Source organism: Monodelphis domestica, chromosome 2 (assembly GCF_027887165.1).
Source record: "Monodelphis domestica isolate mMonDom1 chromosome 2, mMonDom1.pri, whole genome shotgun sequence".
NCBI classification, from domain to species: domain Eukaryota; kingdom Metazoa; phylum Chordata; class Mammalia; order Didelphimorphia; family Didelphidae; genus Monodelphis; species Monodelphis domestica.
Window position 1 is genome coordinate 467,132,258 of NC_077228.1, and position 22,685 is coordinate 467,154,942.

General features: G+C 36.8%; 1 protein-coding gene and 1 long non-coding RNA gene across 10 annotated transcripts in view; one reads left to right on the plus strand and one right to left on the minus strand.

The window, feature by feature from the left end:
* The window catches only part of CDC14A (cell division cycle 14A), a 300,191-nt gene that overhangs the window by 17,904 nt on the left and 259,602 nt on the right, over positions 1–22,685 (plus strand). The window lies entirely within an intron of this gene.
* Positions 1–22,685, minus strand: part of LOC130457500 (uncharacterized) — a 39,930-nt gene that overhangs the window by 9,222 nt on the left and 8,023 nt on the right. For 2 of the 4 annotated variants that reach the window (XR_008916745.1, XR_008916746.1), the window contains 4 exons: positions 19,803–19,909; positions 9,379–9,436; positions 7,814–8,518; positions 2,249–7,231 (listed from right to left, as the gene is read on the minus strand). This is a non-coding gene — a long non-coding RNA (uncharacterized LOC130457500). Of the gene's footprint in view, positions 1–2,248; positions 7,232–7,813; positions 8,519–9,378; positions 9,437–19,802; positions 19,910–22,685 lie in introns of those variants that run through there. The other 2 variants (XR_008916748.1, XR_008916747.1) reach the window with 2 other exon arrangements.

Consider the following 22,685-nt stretch of genomic DNA (forward strand, 5'->3'; position numbering starts at 1 on the left):
AGTAAATGGAACCAAGAATATGCACAATGACGACACTATATAAAGGGGAAGGATAATACAATGAGACTGAAAACAGAGATTTTGTTGACCAAGCCTCATATCTGGAGAAGAGGCAAGGGATCAGAATATAGAATACTGTCTATATTGTGAGATTCTGTCAATGAATTAATTGGTTTCACTAAAATGCCTTTTTCCTTTGTTTTTTAAATCTTTGTTCCAACTATAGCAATACTCTGGACTCAGGCTCCTAGAGCAAGAATGACTGAGGTCCATTGGCTTGGTGGCCCAACAGAGAGGACAAATGCTGCCTGCACAATTGTGTTAAATGAACAAAGTTGTCACACTGAAAACAGGCCTAGCTGGGTCCCAGAAAATGACTATGCCCCACTCTTTCCTGTCTTCCCCAGAGGTTTTCTGTTTATATCTGAACCCTGGGAACCCCGAGTTCTAGCTCTGGTTACACATTTTTCCCCTGAAGAGATCTGGAAACCTTGAATTAGAATCCTATCCTCAAATACTTGCTAGCCTTGAGACTGTACCCTAGGCAAGTGACTTAACTGTTCTCAGACTATTTTTCTCATCTGTAAAGTGGAGATAATCAGCTAAATGGTGCCGTGAGTAGAGAGCCTGGCCTGGAGCCAAGAACATTCCTTTTCCTGAGTTCAAATATGACCTCAGACATTTACTTGCTGTGTGTTCCTGGGCAAGTGGCTTAACCCTGTTTGCCTCGGTTTCTTCATTTGTAAAATGAGCTGGAAAAGGAAATGGCAAACTACCTAGTATCTTTGCCAAGCGAATCCCAAATGGAGCCATGAAGAGTCAGACAATTCAACAACAACAATAATAATAAAGTGGAGATAATAAAAGCATCTGCTTTTATATATATATATATATATATATAAAACATTCAAAGGAGTTAAGATATGTAAAGCACTTTGCAAACCTTATTAGTAGACCCAGCTCAGGGGCCACTTAACTCTAGGCTTTTCCTTAATCTTTAAGAAACTTTATATTAATTTTATTTAGAAGGTGTTCCAAAAGTCTCAGTGCAGTTTAAAGGTATACTGGCTTAAAAATCTTTAATAGCTTAAGATTTGGGGGACACTCTGTATATTTTGTATTTACTTACCTCTGTACATGTTGTTTCCTCCTAAGATAACTCAAACTCCTGGAAGGCAAAGGTTGCCTTTTTTGACTTTGTAATATTCAGCAGCCAAGAGGCTCTTAGCAGATGTTTGCTGAGTGGATGGAATGGGTGAATGAATGAATGAGATGACTGCATCAGATGACCAGAGGCTACTCACCTGAATCACAGGATGAGTCTTGTATGATACTAATGAGTCTGAAAAACCCATCTTTGCAGACTGGCTCCTCATTGCATGGCATCCGGCTCTCTTTACTCTTTACTCTTGCTCTTTGCTCACATTCCTAAACTTATCCCTTCTTCTGGAGGTTCATTCTGTCACTGAGTTGGACAGGCGTGCTTATCAGAACTTCCAGGCATGCCCTGTCAATTAATCTGAGAGCGCCTCATTTAATTCTTTCTCAGAAATGACTATCAGTATAGTCCTATAATGACGCCTAGCCCCAAATGGCTGTCAGCAGAATGTATTGATATATCTAATAATGGTCTTCTTGTTTCTCATTACTCCTTACATCATGTTTTCTGTTCTAGCCAAACCAGATTTCCAGCAACCCCTGAAATCTGACTTTCTACCTTAAACTTCTCCCATACTCTCACCTTCTCCAGGAAGCCTTTTCATGATTCCTTCAGTTTTTATTGGTATTGCCTCCACTAAATTATATTGGATGTAAAAACTAATTAGAGAATAAATAACTTTATCTTAAAGAATGAGTGGGTTAAAGAACAAATCAGAAACAACAAATAATTTCTCATTAAGGAGAATGATAATAAGACAACATAACACAATCTATGAGATACAGTAAAACATTAATTAGAGTAAAATTTATATCTCTGAATGTTTATTTTAATAAAGTAGAGGGGAAAAGATTGATGAATTGGGAATGCAATAAAAAACATTTTAAAATATGAACAAATTAAAAATCCCAAACTAAATATGAAATTAGACATCCTAGAAATTAGAAGTGAGATCAATGAAATTAAATGTAAGAAACTCATTGAATTAAGAAAAAAAATCTAGGAGTTGGTTTTATAAAAAAATCAACAAAATAGATAAATTATTGGTTAATGTGATTTTAAAAAGAGAAGAAAAGCAAATTACTAGCATTAAGATGAAAAGAGTGATTATGGTACCAATGAAGATGAAATTAAAGTAATTATTAGGAGTTATTTTGCTCAATTATATGCACATAAGTTGAACAAAGTAAGTGAAGTAGAAGGATGTTGACAAAAAATAAACTGTCTAGAATCTCAGAGGAGGAAATAGAATATCTAAATAAATCTATTTTAGAAAAAAGAAATTGAACCAGTTATAAATGAACTTCCTAAGGAAAAAAAAAACATTAGGACCAGATGAGTTTACCAGTGAATTCTTCCAAACATTCAAAGATCAACTCATTCCAATATTAAATAAGTTCCTTGAAGTAACAGATGAAGGAGGAGTTTTATCAAATTACTTTTATGAAACAAATATGATACTAAACCAGGGAGAGTTTTAAAAACAAAGAAAATTGTAGACAAATTTAATTAATGAATATGGATGCACAAATCCTAAATAAAATACTAATTAGGAGACTACAACAATATATAACAGATTATACATTGTGACCAAACAGGATTTATATCAGGAATTCAGAGATGGTTTAAATAAAGGAAAACTATCAACATAATTGATTATATTAGTAACAAAAGTAATGAAAACCATAGATCATATAATAGATGCAGAATAAACCTTTGACAAAATGGAACACATTCCTATTAAAAATACTGGAAAGGACAGGTATAAATGGATTTTTTTTCCTTAAAATTACATGAAGCATCTATCTAAAACCATCAGCAAGTCTGGGGGACAAGCTAGAAACCTTCCCAATAAGATCAGGAGTGAAACAAGGATGCTCATTATCATCAGTATGATTTAACACAGTATTGGAAATGTTAGTAATAACAATAAGAGAAGAAAAATAAATCAAAGGATATCATAATGGACAAAGAGATAATAAAACTATCTCTGCAGATGACATGATGGTACATGTGGAAAATCCTAGAGAGTCAACTAGAAAGTTAGTTGAAACTATCAATAATTTTAGCAAAATAGCAATATACAAAATAAATCATCAACATTTTAATCTATTACTAACAAAGTTCTACAAGAAGAGATAGAGATATTCCATATAAAATAACCACAGATAGAATACCTGGAAATATACTGGCTAAAACAAACCCAAGAACTACATAAATATAATTATAAAACACTTTTTACACAAATAAAGCTGGATCTAAATAATTGGAGAAACATTAATTGTTCATGGATAGGCAGAGTCAGTATAATTGAAATGATAATCCTACCTAAACTAATATACTTGTTCAATGTCATCCCAATTAGATTACAAAAAAAAAAACAACACCTTATTTTACTTGAGCTAGGAAAAAAACCAAAACAAAATTCATTAAGAAGAACAAAAGACCAAGAATACTAAAAGAGTTAATGAAAAAAATCCAAAAAAGTCTAGCATTAGCAGATTTAAAATTGTATTATAAAGCAGGAATTATCAAAACTACCAGATCCTGGCTAAGAAAGAGAGAGATCAATGGAACAAGACAGAGAGATACAACAAACAGTAGTAAAAGATTATAGTAACCTGAAGGTTTTGGGAATAAGAAATCATTATTTGGAAAAAATTGCTGGGACAACTGGAGAGTAGTCAGACAGAAACAAAGTATAGACCACCATTATACCATTCACTAAGAAAAGAGCAAAATGAATACAATATTTAGGTATATTTATTTGCTTGTGTATGTGTCATATTGCCTGGTAGAATGTAAACTCCTTGAGGGCAAGGGGCTATTTTATTTTATGTTTTATGTTTTGTCCATGTTTCCTCAGTCTGATTGCCTCTTTCCCACCGTGCTGCCCAGAACCCCTAGGCTCTGTTTGGGGAATGGCAACAGGATGGAACAGGTGCCAGGACATAGAAAGATGAGTTTAAGGTTGAAGAGAGATAATACCAGCTGTGGCTGACTACTGAGTTCTCTTTCCTCATTCCATGACAAGATAGCTGAGGCTGGATATGGTCAAAGGTCTCCATTAGCAACCAGATGCTGACTAGAAGAAACCATATTTCCTCCTGAGGACCAATTTTCACCAGATCCCAAATTGTTTGTTCTTATGCCATGAGTCCCAAGTCCCTTCAGAGGTTCTACCTTTGAAGAGGATGGCTTTGCAGCTGTTGTCTCAGTCTTATCCGACTCTTAATGACCACATTTTGGATTTTTTTGACAAAGATACTGGAATGGTTTGCCATTTCCTTCTCCAGCTCATTTTATAGATGAAGAAACTAAGGCAAACAGGGTTAAGTGACTTAACCAGGATCATACAGCTAGTATCTAAGGTCATATTTGAACTGAAGTCTTCCTGCCTCCAGGCCTGGCCTTTTATCCACTATATCACTTACTTGTCCTCAAAGACCAGTCCTACTTAAAATATAAATTAAATTAGCTGTATAAACTCTGGGGTCAGAGGACTCGAGTTCAAATCTTGCCTCTTATTTTTATTACCTATGAGACCTTGGATAAGGTCATATAACCTAGATGCACCTCAGTTTCTTCACCCATAGAATAAAGAAGAAAAGAGTATCAGAAGGTGCCATTGGGCATACAATTTCTGCTGATCAAAAGACAGAATTATCATCAGCCAATTTACTTGTAGACTAAATGTTTCTGGGTCTAGGACAGCTAATCAATATGGTCACAGTAGACAGACAGGACCTGCTTTCCTGGTTGCCTTTGTGGTTCATTTTCTCTAACACTTAGCTTATTATAGTAAACTAACAACTTGAGTTTTTTTTTAGCATTGTGACTCCTTTTTTAATGTCTTACTAAACTTTGTTTATTAGTATAATAATTTTTAAATGACTGATTTGGGCTGAAACAACATTGAGCTAAGGGTTCGCTTATACCTTGAAGAAGAAAAACTATGGATCTAACTAATATGACTTGATGAAGCGAGATATTTGTTTACCAACTTACATCTCAATAGCAAATCACTGGGGACATAAGTATCCTCATATGTGTGAGCTGGAAATATCATGTAACTGCCCGATGTAATTAGCTCTCTCTTTGGGGGGTTAGGGTGGACACATGAAAATAGTTCAATAAATGTTCATTCTGCATTTTTGCCTGATTAAACAGTTATAAATTCATTTGTTATATTACATTGTAAGGCTCTTGATTTTATCTTCCCATAGAGTCAAAAAGATTGTCATATTAAGGGTCACTTGAGAATTATTAGCAGTTTAAAAACATCTTTTGTAAGTGGTTTGAAGGGAATTGATGGATGTCTAGAGAATGTAATATTTATTGGATCCAAGCTGGACACAACCATCAAAGGCACTTCTGAATCTTCCCTAATGAATGCTGAAACCTATTAAGTGCCCTTCATGGATTTTTATAACAGAATTCAGAAAACGTTTACTGTTATGTAGATGGGAAAATTCATGGTAAAGATCAAAAATTTTAAAATGAATTCTTTCTCTTACTTTATCATTTGCATATTATAAATTCAAGTCAATAAACATTCATTAAGCACCTCAGAACCTTGAATCAGGAGTTGGAGGGCGTGGGTGTGGATCACAGATAGAACATTTATTTACTAGCTTTTTGACTCTAGACAAATCTCTTAGCCACTTTAGTGATTTGTATGAGATGAACCCTAAGAACCTTTCCAGTTCTAAAAATATAATCCTACTCCCTGGAAGACAGTGTTACAAAGGCAAGAAAGAACACAGTCCTGCCTTCAAGAAGCTTCTGATCTAACAGAGGAAGAGGCATTCTGTGACAGGTGCACAAATAAACATGATAAAAGGCATGTTGCATTTTTAAAATACTAGGACAAAACCATAAGCCCAATTCTTGTTGACCATAGAAGAGATGGCTCTGGGCTCCATTTTTCTCTTTGGTCACTTGCTACTGGATATATCTTAGTGATTTTCCCTTGATATTTTGATTGCTTTAACCCAACTGGATTTGGTTTATCTTCTCAGACCCGTTTTTCTAGTCTAGTAAATTCTGGAGAACTATTTGATCATGGCAAATGATTCAACCATGCCCAGTCTCAGTTCCTCATCTAAGAAAAGGGACAAGATATTAGAAGCATTTACTTCGCAGAGTTGAGGAAGCAAAACTCTCTTGTTCGGTCATTTAAGTAGCTGCTTTAGTAGACATCACTCATGGTCCAGACTCTGGACATCATCTTTAAGGAAGGTATTTGGAAAGGGGCACATAGAAGGATAGTCAATTCCTTAATAAATCTTGAGATCACAATAACAAAGAAAAACAACACTGGAACATTAAAACTTTCATCAATATTGGGTCAAGTCATGGATTCAAAGTACTAAAGACGAAGCATGCCTTCCTCTTTTTGGTAGAGAAGTGATGGACCACAGGTACAGAATGAGTCATATGTTGCTAGACACGTCAAGTGTGTTGATTTGTTTTGCTTAATTGTACTTCTCTGATAAAAGGAAGTTTTTGTTGTTGGAGTGGAGTCCTTGGAAAACAGTAGCAACACTTAAAAACATCACCAATAAGAAAAAAAAGAAATATTATAACTTGTGCTTGTTGTTGATCACTTATGTTCATCTCTTAGACCAGAGCTATTATGGGGTTTTCTTGGGCAAAGATACTAAAGTGGTTTGTCATTTCCTTCTCCAGTGGATCCAGTGAATCCTTTTGTCAGGTTAACAGAGGTTGTTACTTGTCAAGGTCACACAGCTAGGCAACGTCTGAGGTCAGATTTGAACTAAGGTATTCCCAGTTCCTGGCCCAATGGTCTTAACCATTGAGCCACAGCTTTCTTTTTAGTACTCTTATATAGATAGCACTTAAGATTTGCAAGCATTTTATATATATTATCTTACTTAATCCTCACAATAATACATTGAGGTATGTGCTATGTCTTAATTTTACAGATGAGGAAACAGAGGCTGACAGGTTAATTCACTTACCCTGGGTCACTCACTTGTGAAGCATCTGCCAACAGGTTTTGAAGTCAGGTTTTCCTGATTCCAGGTATAAGGCTATCTGCTGCATTCCCTAGCAGTTGGTAAAAAGAAGAACAAAGTCCCTTATTACCCTAGATATTCAAGTAAAGGAAGGATGTCCACTTTTAGAGAATGTTTTTGGAGGGAATCCTATTTAGGTCCTGACTGACTCAGAGGAACTCTGAAGCTTCTTCCAATTCAGAGGAGATGTTGATGAGGGGATTGGAATTATGTCATACACATATTAATTTGGGAGAAGATCATAGGATCAGAGAGCTAATGATGGGGTCCAACCTCTTCATTTTATAAATGAGATAATTGAGACTGTAGTGGTAGAGGGATCTGCCCAAGGTAAGAGGCAAAGCTGGGATTCATGCCATTGTCTTCTAACTTGAAAATCCTTAGCCCTGTCCATGGAATTGTACTGTTCCCTGATGTCTTTGAGCATTTAAAAGACTGTTTTATGGAAGGAAAATTATGCTTATTTTATCTGGTCACATAGTAGAACTAGGAGGAATGAGTGGAAGATGAAAAGAGACAAGCTCAGGCCTAATAGAAGGGAAAAAAACCTGTCTAAAAATTAGAAGCATTTCAAAATGGAATTGGTTTTTGAGTGGTAGTGAGTTCCCTTTACCTGGAGGTCTTTTGGATAACCAATTGTGAGGAATGCAGAAGTTCTGGATTGAGTTAGATGAGATCTAAAGAGGCAGCACGGTGACATGAATAGAGTGCTGGACTGTAGAGTCAGAGGAACTGGGTTCTGCAACTACATGACCATAGGCACGTCAGGTAAGGCCCTTGGGTGCCATTTTTTCTTTTGGCAAAATGAGAGGGTTCAGAGATTTAGAGTTGAAAGGAACCTTTGGGTTATTTAGTCCTGAAGCATAGGTAGGCTGGTGAAGAAGAGCACTGGTTGAAGATAAGAAGCCCTCAGTTCAAATATAACCTCATAAAAATGAAAACAAAAAACCAAAAAACAAATATGACCTCAGATCCTTAATAGTTGTGTGGCCCTGGGCAGGTTGTAGTTGTTGTTTTTCCTTTGTTTTCAAAGATGACTGGTGACATGGCAAGGTTGATGTCTTGACTTGCATAGGAGTTGCATTTAAGTGAGGCAGAGCAGCACAAAGTTGTCAGCCTTGCTTTCTCTTCTACAGTCCTTGAAGTCCAGTGGCAGGACAAATGTTAAGATGTTGTTAAGATGACTATTAATGGTCCAGGATGCAGTGAATGACCTTGAGATCTTCAGTGTCTGACCAAGTTCTAAGTGCTCCAGAGCACTTGCTTGGGCTGCTTTCAGAGGCAGTAGAATTGTTCTCATCTGCCTCAGTTTCCTCAACTATAAAACAGAAATGACAATAGCACCTACTCAGCAGGGATGTCATATGGATCAAATAAGATAATATTTATAATATTATATATAATATAGTAACATATATGTTTATTTCCCTCCCGAGACACAGAACTCAAGTCATTTGTCCAAGGTGTCACAGGAAAAAGTGACAGAGTCAGGATTTAAATGCATATAAAATGCTCATTCCACTGCACTACTCTGTCTCTGACCCCTTCCAGTTAGTTCTATCATTCTGTAGATTCTAGTTCTCCCCCTGCCCCCAGGTTCTATTTTGTCTGCTAAGAACTAGATTGGGGTGGTTCAAACGGGTACATATCAATTCAAAACAGTTTGAGGAAGACCATGCTAATCGGGAAAGATCAGCTTATGTGTCATGATATACGGCACTCCTGAATTCCTACTGTTGGCACAGATGTGCAGATGAACTGGTAAAATGAACCGGCTAAAACTTCGGGTCAAGTCTAATTCTGCTCTGTCTTTGGCTCAAGTCTAACTCTGAGCTGGGTCTCAGCACTGCAGACCTGAGCCTAGTCCAATTTTTATAGTCGGTTCTAATCGGTATTAAGTAGTATATTTTCCCTTCTATCCTCTAAAGGATTTCTACTCTCCCTTCTTCTCTTCTTAAGATTGCCAGCAGATTTTTTTGAGGGTATGCTTTTAGGACACTTTGTATTCTTTCTTCTCTTTAGGAAAGTTTTGTTTTTTCTCAAGATAGAGCATGCGCTCACTGTCACCCACACCTTCCCTTGCCATTAGAATTTCTGAACTCTTCCAGGGTGAAATCGGATCTAGTTCTTTAACCTCATAATCTAACTGATAGAAGGTAATCAAATACTGAGCCTTACCATGTGATCGCACCGAATTCTCCTGTCTTCTCACCTGGGGATAACAGGTTTGTGCCATCTAGAAGGATGAAAAGGTAACTCAGAATATGTGGGGTCCTTATAGCCCAGGTGGATACCCTTATGAAGAAGAGGAGGTATGGGCCCCACAAATTGGAGGTTAGTGGCATTTTGGTATTCATCTGAGACCAGGTTGTTGCATGTGGTTACTTAGAGATCCATATGTATACATTTAGGGATTTCAGTGGGTCTAATGTTTCATACTCTTTCACTCACGGGATTTATAAGAAAAGGACTACATGGCTAAACGTGCATATTTTCCTCTTTAACGGTAGATGGAATTTTGAGCAACGATAATTTTTTAGCATTCAAACTTGTCTTTGTAATAATAAGATTATTCATTTGACCTTAAAACCAGTAATAATTTTCAATGGTTCAATCATGAAGACTGTTGATTTTATGTCTTCTGTTATCACTACATTGTGTCACCTAGAGGGAAGGTGAATGGATGAGGGAATTTTTGTGGATTGGTGCATTTTTTTCCTAATTATAGACAGGCTAATAATATGTTGTTTTTCTTCTACATAATGAGTAAAGCTTTATATATTTTCATTTATCACCTGTTAAAAATAGTGGTAGTAGTTAATTGGCAGCTATTATTTCCCCAGTGGTATAAATAATAAAAAGAAAATGACTTTTCCAAAGATTCAAAAAATATTCTATAGTTTGAGTTTTAATGTAATTTCAAATTTTAAAACCTTAAAAAAATTCTACAAAGGGCCACTTTCCAGTTCATGTTCCCCAGAAATGCCCAGAGTCCTAAAGGGACCCATTAATCTCATAGACTTCAAGTAGTACAGATGATGCTTGCATGGAAGTTATGGCTATATTATAAACCTAGAACTTGGATCTAGGTTTTTTGGTTTACTTAATCATATATGGAAGTCAAATGAACTGTCTTTAAATTCTGGCCTTACTACTTATTATGTTGTACCTTGGACAAGACACTTTCCTGAGCCTCAGTTTTCTTATCTATAAAATGGTGGAATTGCATCAGATGAACTCTAGTGTACTGTCTATCTCTAAATCCCATGATCTCATAAATAAGAATTGGGAAGATGAAAATCTCTTGAGAGTACTTGGAGGAGAAATAGGAAGAGAATGAGACTAATATCAGAACCATAACTACGCACTCTGGCAACTATGGAAAAACTGAATTAGAGGATGAAGAGAGACCTCAAAGAGATAATTTGTGGAAAGACCCAAAAATTGCTACTTGGGAGGCTACTATGCAGGGAGAAAGCAGAGTAGGATCAAGCCAGAGCAAAATTCACTGGGGTTGTTGAATGGTCTTGTGATTTCACTTCCAGTGTATGACAGACCTCTACTTCATTGCACCGTCAGTGGCTTCCAAATGAGTTACTAGTAGTGATATAGTGGATTGACAATGGACAGCTTATTCCCTAAAAGGTCTGACATGCACCCTCTTCAATTTAGCTCCAAATCTCTAATTCCCCTACTTCCAAGTAGTAGTAGTAGTAGTAGTAGTAGTAGTAGTAGTAGTAGTAGTAGTAGTAGTAGTAGTCTCTCCAAGTAGGAGGTGGGAAAAAGATAATGATGGCAGTTTTAGGGGCCACCATGCTGGGCGAAGGCACAGTGGTTGTTTCTTTCAATTCCAAGATTTAGGAAGAATGTGCAATAGGTTTGGCAATGGACTGCTGAGCCATGAGGCTCCAAGAAAGGGTTTTTCCATGGTTTGGGAAGAAAGTCCAGAACCAGATAAGGGAGTAGATGGATTTATGATGAGGATGTGATGAAGGAAGAATGATGCAGGACTAACAAAAGACTTCAGGTGAAGAAGAGAGTAGGTCTGAGGTCTACCAGGAGAGAAAGCATACCCCTCTAAATTTTGGTCCCTTGGAGATTTCTCCTAATTATGTCTCTGAATAATATTATTTGGGAAAAGAATCAAGTAGGAGAGATGGAAATTACATCTCCCTGTGCATTTTCTTCTATGAAACTCTGATGTTGAAACAGTTTGGTTTAATGGGCCAGTCTGCTTCTATATTTTGGTAGCTAAGACAAAGTATGTGCAAAAAGTAATTCCATTTTCCAGATCAAGATTTTAGATTCCATTTGTACCATTTAGAACTGAATAAAAAATTTCCAAAGTGCTATGGAGATAGAAGTAGGGTTCTTAGAGACATTTTTGGTCTCAGTCCCACTCCTTTTCCTCAAAAAACCCCCCACCATATTATCTTGATTGCCTGGGACTTAGAATTGACCATAGCTCTTGAGACAGAAGGAATTGAATTATAATAATTGACCACAAAATTATTTTTGAATAACTTTTGTGATATGTAAACTTTCTTATTCTCTTACCATGAAAATAAGAAAGAGAAATATGCCCTAATAGAAGGAAACTCAGAAAATTTATTATTTGAATCTTCTTGAGTTTTCTATTACATTTTTCTCAATTTATCCTCTACTAACTTCCTGTAAAAATAGGCAATAGCCCTGGGTGACTTGAAAGATACAAGTTAGCTCCCATCCAACTGGAGAAAATAATGATGATGATGATGATGATGATGATGATGATGGTGATGATGATGATGATAGGGTCAGTTAGGTAGCGCAGTGGATGGAGAGCCAGGCCTAGACACAGGAGGTACTGGGTTCCAGTGTGACCTCATATTCTTCTTAGTTGTGTGACAATGGGCAAGTGACTTAACCCTAGCTGCCTAGCCCTTACTGCTCTTCTGTCTTGGAACTGATAGTATTGGTTCTAAGACACAAGGTAAGGGTTTAAAAAATAATGATGATAGTTGGCTTACAAAGCATTCTACATGTTATTATTACACATGAACAAATTTACGCTGAAACTAGTTAGGTAGATTGCCCAGGGTCACACAGCTAAGAAGTGTCTGAGGGTACATTTGAACTCAGGACCTCCTGCCTCTGAGACCAGATCTTTTTTGTTTTTTAATTTTATCTTTATTTTATTCCAGTAACAAATTTCCACATAAGTTTTTCAAAGTTACATGATTCATGTTCTCACTCTCCGCTCTACCTTCCCCCTCCTAAAGTTGACAAGTAATTCCACTGGGTTATACATGTATTATCACTCAAAACATATTTCCATCTTGTTCATTTTTGTAAGAGAATAATTTCATAAAACCTCAAATCCAAAGCATATACCCAAAGAAACAAGTGATAAATCATATGTTTTCACCTGTATTCCTACTCCAACAGTTCTTTGAGACCAGATCTTAAGAAAAGTCACTCTTTATGGTAGCACCCATTTTTAGGAAAGCTCAAGTGTGAAAATCAAGACTCATAGATATTTTTGCAACTTTATTTCATATTTATACTGTCATTGGAATAATCAAGGAGATATTTTTATATATTAGGGAAGTTAGGTATAGGAGAAACCTTCTTCCTACATATGTGTTCATTCTTTTTCAGTTGAACATTAAATGTTTTCACAACCTGGCTCCAGTCCATTTTTCCATTTTAATTACATGTTGCTCCCTGTCATGAGTATTACACACCAGCTAACTGGATTTCTTATCTTTCTGGTAGATGACATTCCACCAGTCACCTTGATGCTCTGCACAAGCTGGCCCTATTCTGTCTTGCCTCTTTGATCCCCTAAGATCTTTCCAGAATCAACTTGGGTATGATCTCTTTTAAAGCAACTTTCCTGATTCTCCCAGTTGTTAGTACTGCCCCCCTCCAATAACGCTGTCTCTGTATAACATATATTTACTTGTCTGTAAACATCTTTCCCTTAGTGGAAGGTCCTTGAGACCAAAGACTGTTTTGGTTTTGACTATGTAATGCCAGCTTCTAGAACAGTGCCTAGTGGCACATAGTGCCAATAAATATTTGTTGACTGATTTAGACATTGGCCATTTTTAAAATACTAATATAAACTGTCTTTTTATTAATTTGCATTTTTATAGAAAGTTTCCCTCCTAGAACCTGACAATCATAGTAATAGTAATAACAATATTCCTTAAAATAGCATAATCACCAAACAGAGAGCTCTGGACATAGTAGTCATTCTATAATGCCTGCTGATTGATGGATGTTAATGATGGATATATATTAACTTATGGAATTAGAGAATATTAATTAGGACTCCTAGAGGCCATCTAGACCATCCTATACCCAAAAGGAATTCTTTCCATACCATACCTATCCTACACTTGGTCATCTGATTTCTACTAGAGGATCTCCAAGGAGAGGGAACTCAGGGTAGCACGTTTTACCTTTGGATATTCCTAATTTATTAAGAAAGTTATGACAATTTTAAACTTCATTTTTGATTAATTTGTCCCATTCTTCATGCTTTTGCCCAGTGGAGACAAACAGAACTAATTCCTTTTTCACATGATAACCCTTCAAATATTTGAAGATGGCTATCTCATCCCAATCTGACTCTTCTCCAGGCTAAATTTCTCTAGCTCCTTCATTTGATTCCCATGTTCCCATGAACTTGGAGCCCTTTAGGATCCTGGTTCCCTCCTCAAATAAGATACTCCACTTGAACCTACGCATCTTCACTGACTGAATCCCATGTCTGGAATTCTCTCCTCATTTCTGTCTCCTGGCTTCTTTAGCTTCCTTCAAGTACTAGCTAAAATCTCAACTTCTGCAGGAAGATTTTCCTGTGCCTTCTTAATTCTAATGCCCTTCCTTATCAATAATTTCTAATTTTATCCTGCATATAAATTATTTTACATAATTCTTTGCATGTTGTCTTCCCCCATTAGATTGTGAATTCCTTGAAAAACTGATCTTTTTTCTCTTATCTTTCTTTGTATTCCCAGCCTTTAGCACAGTGCCTAGCACATTGTAAGCACTTAATAAATGGTTACTGACTGCATGAATGACTGAGGATAGCCTTCAGTTTATCAGTGGGATAAATACTTGACCTGTGATTTCATCAGTATGAGGAGCTCCTCATTAGCTGTTAGAGGAATCCTTCTATAGAAACTGACACAGGTTGACACTTGCACCATAAGTACTTAGAGAGTTGCTTAGAGCACAGAATTTGAATGACTAGTCTTGGGTCACATAGCCAGCATGTGTCTGAGGCAGGACTTCAATCCTGTTCTTCATGGCCTGAGGCCAACACTATCCATCATACCAGATTGCTTCTCAGCTTATCAATATTCTCTTCTTCAGTAATGTTTTATTATAATTCCCCAATTACATAAAGATAATTTTTAAATTCAAAGATAACCTATCTTCCCAATTACATATAATAATTTTTAACATACATTTTCCAAAATTATAAGATCTAAACCATTTACTTCCCTTCCTTTCCCTATCTCAGAGATGGTAAGCAATTTGGTATGGGCCATATTGGGCCATATCCACTTCCATATTGATCACTGTTGTTAAGAGAGCACTCATATAAAACCCCAACCCCCAAATAAAATGATAAATAAACTGATGTGAAAAATAATATGCGTTGATCTGCATTTGACTCCAGTAATTCTTCCTCTGGAGGTGGACAGCATTCCCTGTCAAGTCCTTCAGAATGATCTCAGATCATTGCATTACCAAGAGTAACCAAGTTTTCACAGTTGATCAATAGATACAATTTTTGATAATCATTATTTGACATTTTGCAATCTGTGTTCTCTTCCTTCTATCCTCTCCTCCCCCTCCCTGAGAAGGCAAGCAAGTTATTTTGGTTATACAAGTACTATCATGCAATGCATATTTCCACATTCATCATATTGTGAAAGAAGACATATATCATACATATAAGAAAAATAGTGAAAAATGACATGTATGGTTCTGCATTGAGACTCCATCAGGTCTTTCTGTGACAGTGGATAATTTTTTTTTTTTATCGTGTGTCAGAGTTGTCTTGTTACTGCTGATAATAGCTAAGTCATTTGCAGTTGATCATTGTACAATATCGCGTTTACTGTGTACAATGTTCTACTGATTTTGCTCACTTTACTTTTCATCAGTTCATATAAGTCTTTTCAGGTTTTTCTGAAATCATCCTGCTTGTCATTCCTTTTTTTTTCTTGCCTTCTATCTTAGAAGCAATACTAAATATGGGTTCCAAGACAGAAGGGCAAAAAGGGTTAGGCAACGGGGGTTAAGTGACTTACCCAGGGTAACATGGCAAGAAAAGTATCTAAGGTCAAATTTGAACTCAGGACTTTTCTTCTCTAGACTTGGCTCTCTGTCCATTGAGCCACCTAACTTTCCCCTTGGACATCCTCTTAAATAGGGAACATAGACTGAATACAATACTCATGGTGTGGTCTGATCAGGTAGGGAAGAGTGAGGTCATTATCAATCTTGTCTACTATGCTTCTCTTGATTTAGCCCAAGATTACATTCCCTTTTTTGGTTGTATGCCACATTATTGATTAATATTGAGTTTGAAGTCCACTAAAACCCCAAGATCTTTTTCAGATAACCTAAATATATCCTTTATTATTTCATTTTATAGTGAGTCAGCTGAAATGATTTACTTCAAGTCACATTGGTAGTTAATAGAGCACTGCAAATGCTGCCTTTCTCCTGAACAGAATTAAGTTGTTTGGAAGGGCAGTGTGGACAAGTGACTAGATTTGGTGTTGGAGTAAAGAAAACTTCTCTGACACATACTGATTGTGTGGTCCTGGGCAAGTACTTTAACTTCACAGTTTCCCTGGAAACTCTCCAAGTCAAATGAAGACTATGAGCATTGATTAAATAATTACTTTGTGCCACACCCTGTATCAAATTGGGAATACACATACAAGCAGAAAGACAATCCCTGCCCTTATGGTGTTATCCTTCCACTGGGGATGGAGGAGGGGGCAGGGAGGGACAGACAATGAAGAAAAGGAGTTGAAAAGGGGGAGAGTAGAGGGGAAGTGTCCACTCATGGGGGGCTGTGGTGAAGGGGCATGGTAGAGAAAGTCCAAACTGTCATGAGTGGAGTCAGGAGGAAAAGGGATGAAGATATGGTTAGCCAAGGTACTTTCCTTAAAATGGAGGTCTTGGGAGGAGTCATAAAATCAGAGGAAAGGGCTTCAGAGACAGCTTCCTTCCAGTGTGAGAAGTCTAAGGGCATTGGCTGAGAAAGTCCAGAGAGTCAGAAGAGAGGAATGAAGACCATATTAAGATTGACTTAGCTAATTATTCAAGACAATTCTGAAGGACTTATGATGAAAAACACGTTCCCCCTCCACAGAAAGAACTGATGATTACTGAATGCAGAATGAAACAGACTTCTCTTGACTTTCTTTACTTCTTGTTTTGTTTTGGTTTCTGTTTTCTATAGAAACATAGCTAAAATGGATGTATGTTTTGCATGACTGTACATAGAATCTATATCAAATTGGCTTGCCTTCTCAAGGAAGGGGAAAGGGAAGGAGGGAGGGAGAAAGAGAATTTGGAATGCAAACCTTTTTTAAAAACAATATTAAAAATAGTTTGTACATGTAATTGAGAAGAATAATTTTAAAAAAGAAAATCACACACACACACACAAAAAAAAAAACTGTTAGCTGTAGAACAAGTGCCAAGTCTGCACTGGTTCCTTAGTAGGTATTTTTTATAATCATAGATGTTTTAAAAATAAGTAATTTTTATGTTTTTACATGATTGCACATGTCAAATCTATATGAGATTCCTTATCATCTCAAGGGGGATAAAGGGTTGGGGAAGGAGGGAGAGAATTCAAGACTCAGTATTCTTTGGAAAATGTTGGAAACTGGTTTTAAATATAATAGGGGAAAAACTTAAATGTAGTTTTAAAAAAGTAATTTTTATTTCTTGGTGGCATTTCAGTTCCTGATCTGAAGTTGGCCTATTCTAACTTCTAGCCCAAAAGCCTACCAAATGAAATCCAAGCTTTTCAAATAATTTTCTAGTATTCCTTAACATATACTCATTTATTTCAGTGAAAATGGACTGCTCACTGTTTCCCAGGCATGCCCCATGATTTCACAATTCTGTGACTTTACTTCTGTCATTTCCCTCAAATGTCACCTTTTCCATGTTGCCCTCCCTGACCTCCTTATCCAGTAGTGATTTCTTTCTATTTCAAGCTTGGAAAAATGTGATTTTTGGCCATTCCCATCTTTTCTATCAGACTTCAAATTCCTGAAGGACAAGGAAATGTCTTTCTTACCTTGGGATTCTTCCATAATACCTTTCATAGAAGAAGCTTTGAAAGTAATTTGTTTTGATTGAATAAATGAATTGGGTTTTTTAAAAAAGGCATTAAAGGTAATGAATAAAAACAGCATCACCCCAGAGCAAAACTGTGGAGTTGTTGAGGTCTATCTTCATTTTTCTATTTCTTTCTACCTGCCCACTCTAGTCAGTTTCTTCTTTTTTTGGCATTTCCTACAAGCTACTAGTTAGGACAGCTAAGGGCAGAAAGGTGGCATGCACAGTGAATACAGTGCCAGACCTGGAATCAGGAAGACTGAAGTTAAATTTGACTTCAGCTTCCTTTTTTTTTAAACCCTTACCTTCCTTCTTGAAGTCAATACTGTGTATTAGCTCCAAGGCAGAAGAGTAGTATAGGCTAGGCAATGGGGGTCAAGTGACTTGCCCAGGCTCACACAGCTGGGAAGTGTCTGAGGTCAAATTTGAACCTAGGACCTCCCATCCCTAGGCCTGGTTCTCAATCCACTGAGCTACCCAGCTGCCCCCTGACTTCTACTTCTTACTAGCTATGTGACCTTGGGCAAGTCATCATCTCTGTTTGCTTCAGTTCATCATATGCAAAATGAGCTAAAGAAGGAAAAGACAAACCATTGAGAACCCCAAATGAGATCATGAAGAGTCAGACAGACAGGACTGAAAAATGACTGAACGACAACTAGTTAGGACCAATGCTATATTGATAGAAAGGCACTCATCGTTTTTTCCAAGTACACATCCTCTAGATAAGACCTTGAATTCCAGTTTTGGAGATTACCTATCCTTGAAAGAGAGAGCTGTACATGGAATTTAGAGATGGGGATTCAAGTCTTGATTCTAATTCTTTTTAGTTGTGTGATTCTGGATAAATCCAGGGTGTGCTGATAAATCTTTAATAATGATTACTACTCCTCTCCCCCCAAATGTACCTGCCATGCCTATATAAGTCTAACCTGCATTATTAAGATATTCTCCATAACTTTCTTGAATCTAGGCAATCAAAAGGACAATAAATTAAGCCCTGGTTTGTAAGTAGTTGACCAGTTTCCAAGGTATTCCAAGTAGTATGGACTAATTTCCACTGCAAATTTAACTCAAACTGTGACTCTGGTCATATCCCTGGACAAATAGCTTTATATCTCAGAGTTATATTTTCTTTCATCTCTTAGTAGTGGGATAATATGCTTGAACTACCTACCTCACAAGATTTTCTGTGAAATATTTGCTAGATTAATAAAGAATTTTTTTATCTCTTTAGTTTAAAACTTGGAGATCTCCTAAAGTGTAAGCACAGATGAGAAGGGTCACACCTTCTGTGTTTCACCCCTTTACATGATTAAAATTTCTGAGATTTGGTATTGAAAAAAAACTATGGACAGTTTCCTAAGAGGAAAAGGGACCATAATCAGCAGAAGGGGGGAGTACTCAAGGAAAAGTCAGAGGGTACCAAAGTCCTTTCCTCTTTCAGGGCTATACATAGACTTCTAGGGATGGAATCCTGTTCTCTGGTCACTCAAAATTCCTTTTACCTCGCCATGCCAGGAAAGGCTATAGACAAAGTCTTGAACCAAGAGCTAGAAGAACAGGGCAAGACAATTTTCAGTGCTTCAGTTTCATGTAATCTCTGAATTGGAAGGAACTTCAAAGTAAACTAGCCCAACTTGAGCCCAACAGGAATCATCCTTCTTTAGAGCCTCTCAAACAAGTGCTCATCTAATTTCTGTTTCCCTCACTCTAAGGGGTTTTTGCATTTCTGGATGCCTCTTATTTCTGGGAAGTTTTCTCCCTTACACTGACTCTATACAGCTATACTTTTTTTAAGATCTTGTTTCACTTTATTGCCCTTAGCAAATATTGTATTAAAAAAAAAACACGCCAAACTTCCCATCTTAAAATCAATACTGTGTGTTGGTTCCAAGGCAGCAGTAAGGACTAAGCATTGGGGGTTAAGTGACTTGCCCAGGATCACATGGCTAGGAAGTGTTCTGAGGACAGAATTGGTCTCTAGGTCTGGCTCTCAATACACTAGCTGGTGTCATAAATATTGTGGTGTTTTGCTTGTTTGCTTCTTACAAATTGAAGGTTTGTGGTAACCCTACCTCAAGCAAGTCTAGAGGTGCTATTTTCCCAATAGCATGTGCTCACATTTCATAATTCTCACAATATTTCAAACTTTCCCCATTATTATTATCTCTTATGATCAATGATCTTTGATGTTATTATTATAATTGTTTTGGGGTACTACTCACATTTCCATATAAGATGGCAATATTATGATAGTTGTTGCTTATATTCTGACTGCTCCATGGATTGGCTGTTCCCCATCTCTCTCCCTCTTCTCGGGTCTTCCTGTTCCCTGAGAAAGAACAATATTGAAATTAGGTCAATTAATAAATCCTCAGTGGTCTTTAAGTGTTCAAGTAAAAGGAAGAGTCAATCAGTACTGGCAAACTTCATTGCTGTCTAATTTTAAGAAATTGCAACAGCCTCTCCAGGCTTCAGTAATCATCACCTTGATCAGTCAGTAGCCATGGACATCAAGGCAAGACTTCCTTGCCAGCAAAAAGATTACAATGGTTAGCATTTTTAAAACAAGGTATGTACATTTCGTTATAGTATACACATTGCTTTTTAGATCTAATACTATTGTACACTCAATAGATTATGATATAATTTAAACAACTTTTATACACACTGGGAAGCCAAAAAATTCACGTGATTTACATTATTGAGACAATCATTTTACTGTGGTGATCTGGGACAGTACTTGCAATCTCCAAGGTTTTCTGGTATCTGCTTTTCAGCAACTTTCATCCTCTGGGATCAAAGAGAATAAGTCTAATCTCTTTTCCACCTGAAAATCTATCACTTCTTGAAGAAAACTATCACCCCACAGAGTGGGTCCTTTTCTCTAAACATCCTTTGGTCCTTGTACAGCTTGATCTTCAGTCTGTCTGTTCCCCATGCTGGTCACCTTCTTCGTGCTGCCCTCTAGCTTGTCAGTATCTTATCTGTATCTGAGGACCAGAACTGATATGGTTTGACTGTGATAAAATACAGTGGTCCCTCATTCTGGACATTATATCTCTCTGATTGTTTTGTTGGATCACTTTAGGCATGTCTGACTCTTCATGACCCCACTTCAGGTTTTACTGGCAAGAATACTGGAGAAGTTTGCCATTTCCTTCTCTAGTTCATTTTCTAAATGAGGGAACCGAGGCAAATAGGTTTAAAAGACTTGTATGACTAGTAGGTGTCTGAGGTCAGATTTGAACTCAGGAACATGTCTTCTTGACTTCAGGTCTGACACTCTAACCCCTGAGCAACCTATATCTCTCTTAATACAATTTAAAATTACACCAGAGGCAGGTAGGTAGCACAGTGGATAGAGTGCTAGGACCTGGGTTCAAATCTGAATGTAGGCTCTTCCTAGCTGTGTGACTGTGGACAAATCACTTAAACCCAATTGCCTAGCCCCTGCCACTCTTCTGTCCTAGCATTGATACTAGGATAGAAGATAAGAATTATAAAAAATCTAAAATTTTTAAATTAAAAAAATTACATCATTTTGACCGCTATGTTGTAAGGCTCAACTTTGCAGTCCACTAAATCTCCCAGATTTTTTACCCTCTTCAGAATTATTATGTATCCCTATACTTCCCCTAAGCTTCATCTATGCTTATATTTTTTTTGTGTAGCTAATTTTCTACAATGTAGATTCGGAGTCAGAAAGACTTGGATTCACTCACTACCTGTGTGATCTTGGGCAAATCACTTGTCTTCTCTGTGCCTTTCTTTTCTCATCTGTAAAATGATGGAGATGAACTTGATCAACTGCAAAGTTCCTTACAATTCTAAATCTTACGATCTTTTGAATTTACACTTATCCTAATTACATTTCACCTCGTTAGTTAGCCCATCATTCTGGCCAGAAATATCTTTTTGGACCTTGTTTTCCAATGTGTTAATTAGATCCTTTCTTGTTTCCTGACATCTGAAATTTTGGAAAATGTGTCATGCATACTTTCAATCCAAGTCACTGATAAACGATGTTGAAGAGCATAGAGAGAAGGGCAATTTATTCATCTGTAAAATGAAAGAGTTGGCATCCAAGATCATAAAATTTAGGATTAGAGGATCCTCAGGGATGATTTTGTTCAGTTACAGCTTTTTATACACAAAAAAATCAGGTCTAGGGAAATAAAGTGACTTACCCAAGGTCACACAAATAGCAGAACTGGGAATTGAACCTCAATTTAAATCCAGTACTTTCCCTTTCAAGATCTAGGTTTCTGTGAATCCATAGAAAATACATACTCTCTGACCTTTCTTCCTAAATCATCCCAATTTAGGGAATTAACAGTTCTATAATTTGTTCCCTGTGCTAGAGGAAATCTATTTCCTCTGCTAGCTAATTGGAAAGTCAGTCAAATAAAGGGACAAGGGCATTTTAATGCATATTTTTGAGTACTAAAGTGGTTCTAAGATCTAGGGGCTTTTGAAGAACTCTATATTAATAAGTCAATAGTTTTTTTTTAAACCCTTACTTTCCATCTTAGAATCAGTATGGTTTATTGGTGCCAAGGCAGAAAAGTGGTAAGAGCTAGGCAATGGGGGAAAATGTTAAATGACTTGCCCAGGGTCACACAGCTACGAAGTGTCTGAGGCCAAATTGAACCCAGAAACTTCCCATCCCCAGGCCTGGCTCTCAATCCATTGAGCCACCTCACAGCCTCGGTCCCCTGTAATTTTTTTAATTTGAGGATTTCCTAACTTGATGAAAAAACTTTTTTTTTTTTTGTGATAGAATATATAAGTATTTTCAGGGACATCAGAAAGTGAAAAGATGGAGAGTCTTCCTTTCTCAAAGAAAGGCCTAGTCTTTTTCATTGCCTATCAAAACAAAATACTTTCTCTGTATTTTTAAAAATTGCTTTAGTACAAACTAGTGAGAGTACATGAGAAATCTTTGATTTTATTTCTGTGGGGGAACTCCTTTCATCTAGACAGATTACAAACTAGGTATGATAATTCCTAAAGGGTTGTTTGAGCCTCTGAATTAATAAATGAGTAAAAACAAAAACATCTATTAAGAACTTATTATATGCTTAGCCCTCGGGACAAAACACAAA